Below are 9,376 nucleotides of genomic sequence, written 5' to 3'. Positions count from 1 at the left end.
GAAATGAAATTGGACTATCATTTAAATAGCCATTTTTCCCTATAGTAAATTGATTTCTGGAAATAAATTAAAAGTACTAAAAAATGATTGATAACATATAATTATATATTTAAAAATACGGGACTTCATTTACATGAATATAAACGCAATTAAATCCTAAAAGAGGCTAATATTGCAATTATACAATTTATCCTTTAAAAATACTAAATACATTTTTAAAAATATGCAAAAATTATCTTAGCTATATTTTAGCATAAATGTGAAAGTACAATAAACTAATTACCAAAAATAATAATTTTGGAAATAATTATTGGGTTTTTATGGATAAAATAGGGAAATAAATTGATTTAAAAACTTTAAACATTAAGGAAAAAATAATAAAACATATGGACATACTTATATATGCGTACATATGCTATTTTGAAGATATTTGCATATTGAAAAATATATAGGAAAAAATTGGGTATCAACAACTGCCCCTCTTTACCCGATAAGGATGAAAGAGTTGTCGGGTAAAGATATGATGACCAATTTTGACCAAACGAAATGGTTCGAAGAAGTTAGGCCGCTCCCTGGCCTATGAGCTGCCTACATATCCCTGGTTTTATAGGAATCGGGTCATATGTAGTTCAGGATCCGTCGGCGGAGTATGCCGATGGAGACTCTTCAATAACGGACGCAATACCCAAGATGGGGTGAGTGGGCGGCTTGCGAGAATGGTTAAGGTTTGATATGGCTGCGGGAACTGGAGCGAGCTTGCTCCTGCCGGGATGGCCATTGCTTGTCGGTGTCCTTGCAATTAGAAACAATACAGGCGTATACTGTGCATGAGTTTAAACATGATGCAAGTTCATGTCGGACCATGAATGTTGTCTTTGGACGGTTACAATGACATCCTTTAGACCATGACGTCCTAGGCCATGAAGCGTGCAATAAAGATTCACAGGCCATAAAATGATGCTCTCGGGCTATGAGGATGGTGCCTCCAAACCATGATGCCTTTGAATAATGATATACAAAAGATTAAAAAGGGATACTCGGGCCATGACATGGTGTTCTCGGGCTATGAAAATGGTGCATCCTAACGATGACGCCTTTGGATAATTTGGCGATCTTTCAACCCATGAGATGCAGTACGTGGCGATCTTTCAGCCCATGTAGATGTAGGATGAGGCGATCTTTCAGCCGTGTGGAGGCAATCTTTAAGCCATGCAGATGCAGTATGCGGTGATCTTTCAGTCATGCGGAGGCGATCTTTCAGCCATGTAGATGCAGTATGCAGTGATCTTTTATCCATGCAGATGCAGTATGAGGCGATCTTTCAGCCGTACGGAGGCGATCTTTCAGCCATGCAGATGCAGTATGCGGCAATCTTTCAGCCATGCAGATGCAGTATGCAACGATCTTTCAGTCATGCAATGTAGTATGAGGCGATCTTTCAGCCCATGAGATGCAGATGAAGGTAGAGCTTAACCTCGGAAGGTAGAGTGGTAGCCTTATGCAAAGCATAAATGCAGATGGAGACAACGTTTAGTCTCGAAAGGCAGAATGGTAGCCTTATGCAATGCAAAAAATGCAGATGGAGGTAGAGCTTAACCTCGGAAGGCAGAATGGTAGCCTTATGCAATGCAGAAATGCAGATGGAGACAACGTTTAGTCTCGGAAGGCAGAATGGTAGCCTTATGCAAGAAATAAAATGTCGAATGGTGATAGAGCTTTCTTAACTGATAGCAGATTGCGATATTGCGACTACTAGGGACATTGTGACACACAGAATGTCATTGGTGTGTGTGGATAGAAAATTTTAGTAAGTGCAACGGTTCTAAGAGTTGTATTCCCGAACAATGTTTGTCTCGTGAGTGTATAGTATGTTTGATGATTTCGTAATCCAAGTGCCTATATCCAAAGAAAAATCGTGAGTTTTGTAAAGGGAGGTTAGTTTGCATCCCTGTTGGATTTTGCTTGACCTGCTCGGCTCTAATCTGGTGATATTGTATGTATTATTGGGGTAGTATTGTTAAACAAAGCAATTTCAGTAATATGCATGATTTTGTAAAAATATGATATAATAATTTTTAGATGAACCGTCGACTGTGACGTGGTTCGGGACATTGCAACCATTTTTGCTACAGAATTTTGAGGGTCCCCCTCAAAATTCTGCCCCAGTTTAATGGTTGATGCTTCTGGCTATTGCTTGCGACGATCGGCTGAAATTACTTTGGAATTTTGAAGATCCTCTTCAAAATTCTGTCCCAGTTTCCAATTGCGGGGGAAATGAAAATTTTATTGAGTTATGACCAAACCCATAGGGCTGCCTACGTATCCCCTCTTAAATGGGAATCAGGTCAGGCGTAGTTCAAATTACATCATACAAGGGAAGCATGAAAATTATACATAGTAACGTTTGACCGCATCTGAATTGATCGGTTTTTGCCAGACTTCTCCATCCATTTCTGCAAGTATGAGGGCTCCGCCTGTCAGAACCCGGTGGACTATGTTGGATCGGTTGGCAATTTGTGAGGCACAATAGACGTACTTAGACCAGTCATGTCATCATACGACCAGGCGAATATGTCCTTATACTCCCTTAGAAATTCTGTGTATTCCTTCTTTTCTGATGGCGATAAGTGAACGTTGATTCGTGTTTCCTTGACGTTTTTTGCATCTCCTAGGTTAACAAATTCTGTCTCGTCCAGGTTGGACTTAGGTCTGTTCTCAAAGTTCTCAACTTCTTTGACGATCTCATCTGGTATGTCATTCTCCGCTGAATCAATGTCTGTTTGTTGCGTTGTCTCTTTGCATGTCACGATCATTGGTTCGTCAAGATAAGTAATAGTCATGCTGTATAAGTAGAGTAATCATAGAAAAATAATAATGAGTGTTGATTCATAAGAAAAGTTGAAATGCTTTGATAAATTGCATAACTGTTTTAAATATTGGAGATCTTATTAAGGGAATAAAAATGCGAAAAGAAAATCATTTAGTAAAAATAATGGATAATGTTTGTTTTAGCCTTACTACCTCGAGGCTCGTCGGGCTCTGGTTGTCCTGATGGTTCAGTTATTGAGATGTGCACCTCTGCTTACAGCTTGTATGGAAGGGCCTTGTAAAGTAAAATGATGATGCGAGAGTGCACCAACTAACCTTTGGGGAGGGAAATAATAAAAACAAAAATAAAAACAAAAGGTAACCAAGTTAGTGAGGATCATAAAAAGTATTGTAGTATTTAAACACATAGTGGAGGAATTTAGATCGTGTCCTAATTTGGGGACCTCTTCATGCCTGAGGTGGGCCTAGCGACAAATTGATTTGGCGAACTTAGGATACTAATGCCTCATTTTATTGATAAAGATAGACGAATTCCAAATTGACACTAAATGAACAAGAAATGAAAATCACTAATGGCCATTGGCCTTATTACATTTTATAGAGCAAAAAGAAAAACTCCTATCTATTTGGTCCCAGAAGGACCTTACCCAGTTCTTCCAGTTCGCGTAGGTTCACCAGTAAAAATGTCTTTGCCAAATGTTCTCCTTCATTTCCCTCAGCGTCTTGGCAATCGGCGACTCTCTTCCTCACCTATCCTTCCAATTCCAACAGGCTATATTCCAGATATTCCAGCTTTTCGCTGGATTTGGCAGCCCTCTCTTTCCATTCATTGATTTGGTCATTTGACGGAAGATTCCTCCACCAGTCTAGCAAGAGTGAGGTTGTGCTAACCATACTGAAGCTGGGGACCCCATTCTTCATATTTCTTCAAGGTAAACAAGATTAGGCCCTTACCCCCACCAGACTCGACTATTAATAGCAACAATTAGCATGAAGCATTTAGTTCTCCAAATAAATGCACAGAATGTGGTGATGTCCGTTTGGGTTCAGGGAAACCCAGTGGACTTTGGACAGGGCTATCTTAAAAGATCATTATGTGGACAACATAACTGACCCATCTAGGTTTGACCATGATGCATGCACAATTTGAACAGAGTAAGGTTTCTATGGGGTTTTAGATTGGTACCCTTGAGCAGACAACTCAAGGGGGAAGGCACGGAACCGTCGACTACCCCGCTGATCGACTGATTTTACCGCAAATATGCCTTTCCTAATTTAGGGGGTTAATGATATAGGAAAAGCGCAACCACTCATTATAAGCGTTGCTACGGTATTTGTTTGGAACAAATGGAGTATGATGTTGAGCATGATTATGCAATAATTAAAAACATGTTGACATGTATTTGCACATTAAGAAAGTGATAAATACAGAAGTTTCATAAATTTAAAGTAGTTATAAAGGAAGGAAACAAGAAAAGATATGTCAGTTTTGCTTTTGAGGAAGAAATTAAGCACTTAAAGGAATTTAAACAAGTAATTTCACATAAGGGAGGTACAAATTCACAAGAACAATCTGAAATGGTAAAAGCCTAAAGATCCCCAGCAGAGTCGCCATGTTGTCGCGCCCCCTTTTTTCCCTCTTCGTATCGGAAAATCGGGTTTATGACATTATGGGTATAAGATAACTCATTCCTTTTGGGAACTGGGTTTTGCATTTGAAGAATCGCCACCTAATGATTTAAGGTGCATTTGGACACCTATAAGGTTCACTTCTAAGTTTGTTTGATAACCAGAGATAGGGTAAGGGCTTGAAATTATCCAAAGGGGAAGGTGTTAGGCACCCCTCGGGATCCATTAGTGTGGTTCCTAGCCAGACAATTTTTTGTGAATTTGTACAATTAGCAAACAGATAAATATATGCTCAAATAGTAGGGATTTAAGTTCGAACACATAAGAGTTGGAAAACAATTGTTAAAAGGCAAATCTTGAAAAGGAGTTACAGTTCTACAAATATTTGAGAATATAAAAGGATCCCCTAGGTTTATTTATAATATGGATCACATCAATGCGATACCCGGTATGACACTCCTCAGAAGAGAGGATACACGTGGTATTAGTGCACCGGTCATCATATTCATATCTACCCTTCCCACCCCGTTGAGGTAATAAAGCGTGGATTGGTCTCGACCACTATTGCATGCTATTACCCGTCCCACTCCTATCAGTCCCAGAGGAACTTAGGACTACTATTCCTAAAGGGGGGGATATTAGGCTGACTTTTAGGTTTCAAAAAGTGAAAAAGCTAAGGCGACATACAAAAAAACACATAGGACTGCATATTAGGGGAAACATGTAAATAACTAAAAGGCTCATGTATACCTCCTCAAACAAAGCACATAAATAGCATGACTTAAACACAGTTAGGGTTTGAATTTAAAGTGCTAAGGCAAGGAGAATTTTAATTGTTAAGGAAGACCAGTTTATTACATAACTCAGATATGAAGTCTGAATCAGGCCTGCCTGCTGGTTGTAGCAGTTACTGATTAACAACGGCGGATTCAGTTTTTGGGTGAGATCCTATAAACATGATATATATTGTTGATTCAGAATGTAGTAAAGCAGTAATAGTTCTACAATAAACGATTTGAGATCCTATAGACATGCTTTCTAAACCGCGTTGAATAAAGGAGTAAGGCTATTTAAAGCTAATTCAGAACAATACGAGTTAGGCTGATTTTAAACTAGACTGGTTTCAGATTTTGTAGATGTTGGTATCTATTATTGCTAATTTTAATTCCTATAGACATGATATCTAGCCGAACGTGAAATGAAGCAGGCAATATTTACTTGAATCCTATAGGCATGATTTCTATAAAGGTACTGATTGTAATGATGTCGGATTGTAACCACTTAGATCCTAAGAGCATGGTGTCTAAGTATGATAATAAACATGAAGAATTGAAGACAAACCCTATAGGCATGTTATCTAAATGTAGAGTTAGACATGCAGAACTTTAAAGAAAACAGATCTTATAGGCAGGATATCTAAATGCAGAGTTAAACGTGCAGAACAACATATCTTATAGGCATAGCATCTAAATGCAGAGTTAAACATGTAGAATTTAAAACAACAGATCTTATAGGCATGATATCTACCCTTAAGCATGCACAATTACCCAGCCCTTTTCACTAGCCAACCCCAATGTTTATTACAAATTATTACAAACTGAATAATGAATTGCATCAGAAAAGTATAAAAGAAGAAGTTACAACCAGAGGAAGCCTGATTCTTGACTTCCTCTCTGAGTTATGGAATAAACCACCCCAAATGCCATTTGTTCCAAAGCCTTTCTCAGACTTGAGTGTGTCAAAATTCCCTAAGGGTCGCAAGGGACCCCGGGCAGTGCTTACACCCAAGTTTGCATAACCAGATAGATATGAGTGCAGTGTGGAAAGGCCAGCCCTTATGTGTCCAAGTTCAGAGGGAGCTCATGGTTCCCAAGGCAAGGCTCACACAAGAGGGGCAGAACCTAAGTCTAAGAGTATAGTGGAAGTGCAGGAGTAGAGAATTTGTTTAAAACTGGGTTGAGAATAATAAGGTGTAAGGGTAATTTGAAAACAGTAATAGTAAAGCTAACACTACACAGAATCAGCATTTTTATACAAAGGGGTCAGGGGTTTGGGAATACATTGCAGTGAGCATATGACCCTAAGAGGGGTCAGGTTTGGACATGCATAGCAATAGCTGGTGTTGGCATGCCCATAAACCAACCAGAGAACACAACACATAGAGGGGATATGAAGCATATGACCCCAGGGAGGGTCAGATTTGGGTCATGCACAGCAATGTCTCATGCTGACATGCCCTCAAACCAACCAAAGAACACAAACACATAGGGGATATGGGGGGTTGGGATTCATAAGTCATAATAAGTGACTGACAGAGTTCATACATAAGAAAAATACATTAATTCAGAAGAGGAAGGGGCAGATTACAGCATGCTTGGTAATGTAACTGGATTAAACGCAAGCAGGAAACATGCAAGAGTGAAGGAAATAGTAAAGAAACATGTTGTTGTTGATGCTGGAAGATTAATTAGAACATACCAGTAAAAAGGCAAATGCAGAAAGAAAAGTAAGCAAATTTCCACAGCCTAGCCTTGGATTTCGGCCAGCTAGACAAGGCAGCAACACAAGTAGTAACAGAGAAAAGAGAGAGAGCTTTGAGTGAAGTGTGTGTTTTGAACTCAAGTGGTTCGTTCGTGTTTTTGAAAGAAGAGGGGTGCAGGGTATTTATAGTTTTGAAAACAGATGAGGAATAAGGTAATAAGTAAAGTTCTACCACAAACATGGAAACAATCACAAGCCAGAATCAATTACACAAGTGACTCCCTTTGATTAAGAAGTCACTGTTTAACGGGTAATGACAGATTCACAATAAGGAAATAAGATCAATCTAGAGACAAACTGATTATGGCCATAAAAGGAGTAGTAAAAGCATTTAGTAAGTAATCAAGTCTAAGCACAGAAATATGCTTATTTTGGGAAAAGATTCAGCAAGGCAAAATAAGGAAAGGAATCAATTAACTTTAATAGGCGATTAAAATTAGAGTTCATAAAAGAAAGGTTTTTGAAATCAGTCACACGATTGAGATCAATCAAAGAAAAAACATGCTTCTGCACTTTAGTATATAAGTAAAGTAAACAGGGTCATCAGACATGCGAGGCCAAGCACATTGGCAAAAGAGATAATGTCACGACCCCAACCCCGGCCGTGATGGCGTCCAAAATAATGCTAGGCAAGCCCGACCAACTAACATCTCATAACCTCTTTCTTTATAATTCAATACCAATTTTCGGGATTTAATACAAATTTAATATAAATAGAAGTATGAATTTAACAGATGAAATGTGCGGAAACCATAATCACAAAAAATCTCAGTAAAATAGCCCACTGATCCGGTGTCACAAGTCCGAGCCTCTAATACAAGGTTCCAATAATCTAATACAGAAATATGTCTAAAATGCGGAATAATAAGTGGAGATAGAAGGAGAAATAGGGTCTGCGAACGCCATGTAGCAACCTCGATAACTCCGATGAAAACAGAACGGCAGGAAAGCTCGCTCTATGCCTCAGGAATACTTGTACCTGAACACATGGTGCAGGGAGTAATGTGAGTACTCCGAACTCAGTGAGTAATAGCAATAAATAATGACTGGCGGAAAGAAAACTTGTAAAACACTACGCAGTTCTATTTTAAAACAGTGAGAATATCAAAAACAGCCACTAAATGAAGAAGTCAGTTAAAAGTCCTTTAAGCTAGTATTCATTTCATTTACTCCTCACGATAACCGAATTCATATTTGTACTGCTGCGGCGTGCAGCCCGATCCATATAGTATATTGCTGCGGCACACAGCCCGATCCATATATATATATACTGCTGCAGCGTGCAGCCCGATCCAAGAATAGTCGATTGCGCTCACTGGGGGTGTGCAGACTCCGGAGGGGCTCCTTAAGCCCAAGAGCTATACTACTGTGGCATGCAGTCCGACCCATATAAAATGTTACTGCGGCGTGCAGTCCAATCCAAATAATATACTACTGCGGCGTGCAGTCCGATCCGCATAAATATATATACTGTTGCGGCGTGCAGCCCGATCTATAGCATATCAAATACCCTCACAATGGGGTTCTCGACCCCTCTTAGTCAATATAGACTTGGCCTCTCGGGCACACTAAGATAAGATGGGGTTCTCAACCCACACATTACTCTCATTAGGATTTAACAATTTCTAAAGCTGGTTCATATTATGTTTATCAGTTAAGAACATGACTGAGGGTATGATTTCGATAAGAAAAGTGAGGTCAACCAATACAAATGCCCCCTAAGGGTTCTACAGATCGGCACAAGGCCCCAAATATGGCAACTAGCCCCTAATATGATGATATTAATTAAGTCTCAATCAAAAGTACAGTAGAGTCATCAAACGGGATGGACCGAGTCCAAATCCCCAATAGTAACAAACTCCACGCTCATCATACAGTGTGTGTCTCATCTCAACATAGCACCACGTTGTGCAAATCCGGGGTTTCAAACCATCAGAACATTATTTATAACCATTACTCACCTCAAGCAGGCAGAAATCCTAGATCGCTACTCCCTTGCCTCTCAAATTAGCCTCCTCGTGCGACGAATCTGCTCAAAATCACAATGAATATGTCGCATTATGCTAAAGAGACAATACCCAATCGAAAACACTCGAAAAATATCAAAATTAACGAATTTGACAAAACCCGAGCCCCGAGCCCACGTCTCGAAACTCAGAAATTTGTACGTCATCGGGTTCCTTATCTCGCCACGAGTCTATACATATAAAAATCTCTCAAATCGGACCACAAATGGCCCCTCAAATCCCAAATTTAGAATTTCAATTTCAAGCCCTAATTTTTTACAATTTGGCTATATTTTCATGAATTTCAAGGATGATTTCACAATATAATCTTGTATTTAGTTCATAGGACTTACCTCCAATCACTTCCCATC

The sequence above is a fragment of the Nicotiana tabacum genome, chromosome 6 (assembly GCF_000715075.1).
Source record: "Nicotiana tabacum cultivar K326 chromosome 6, ASM71507v2, whole genome shotgun sequence".
Lineage (NCBI taxonomy): Eukaryota > Viridiplantae > Streptophyta > Magnoliopsida > Solanales > Solanaceae > Nicotiana > Nicotiana tabacum.
This window is presented reverse-complemented; position numbering follows the sequence as displayed.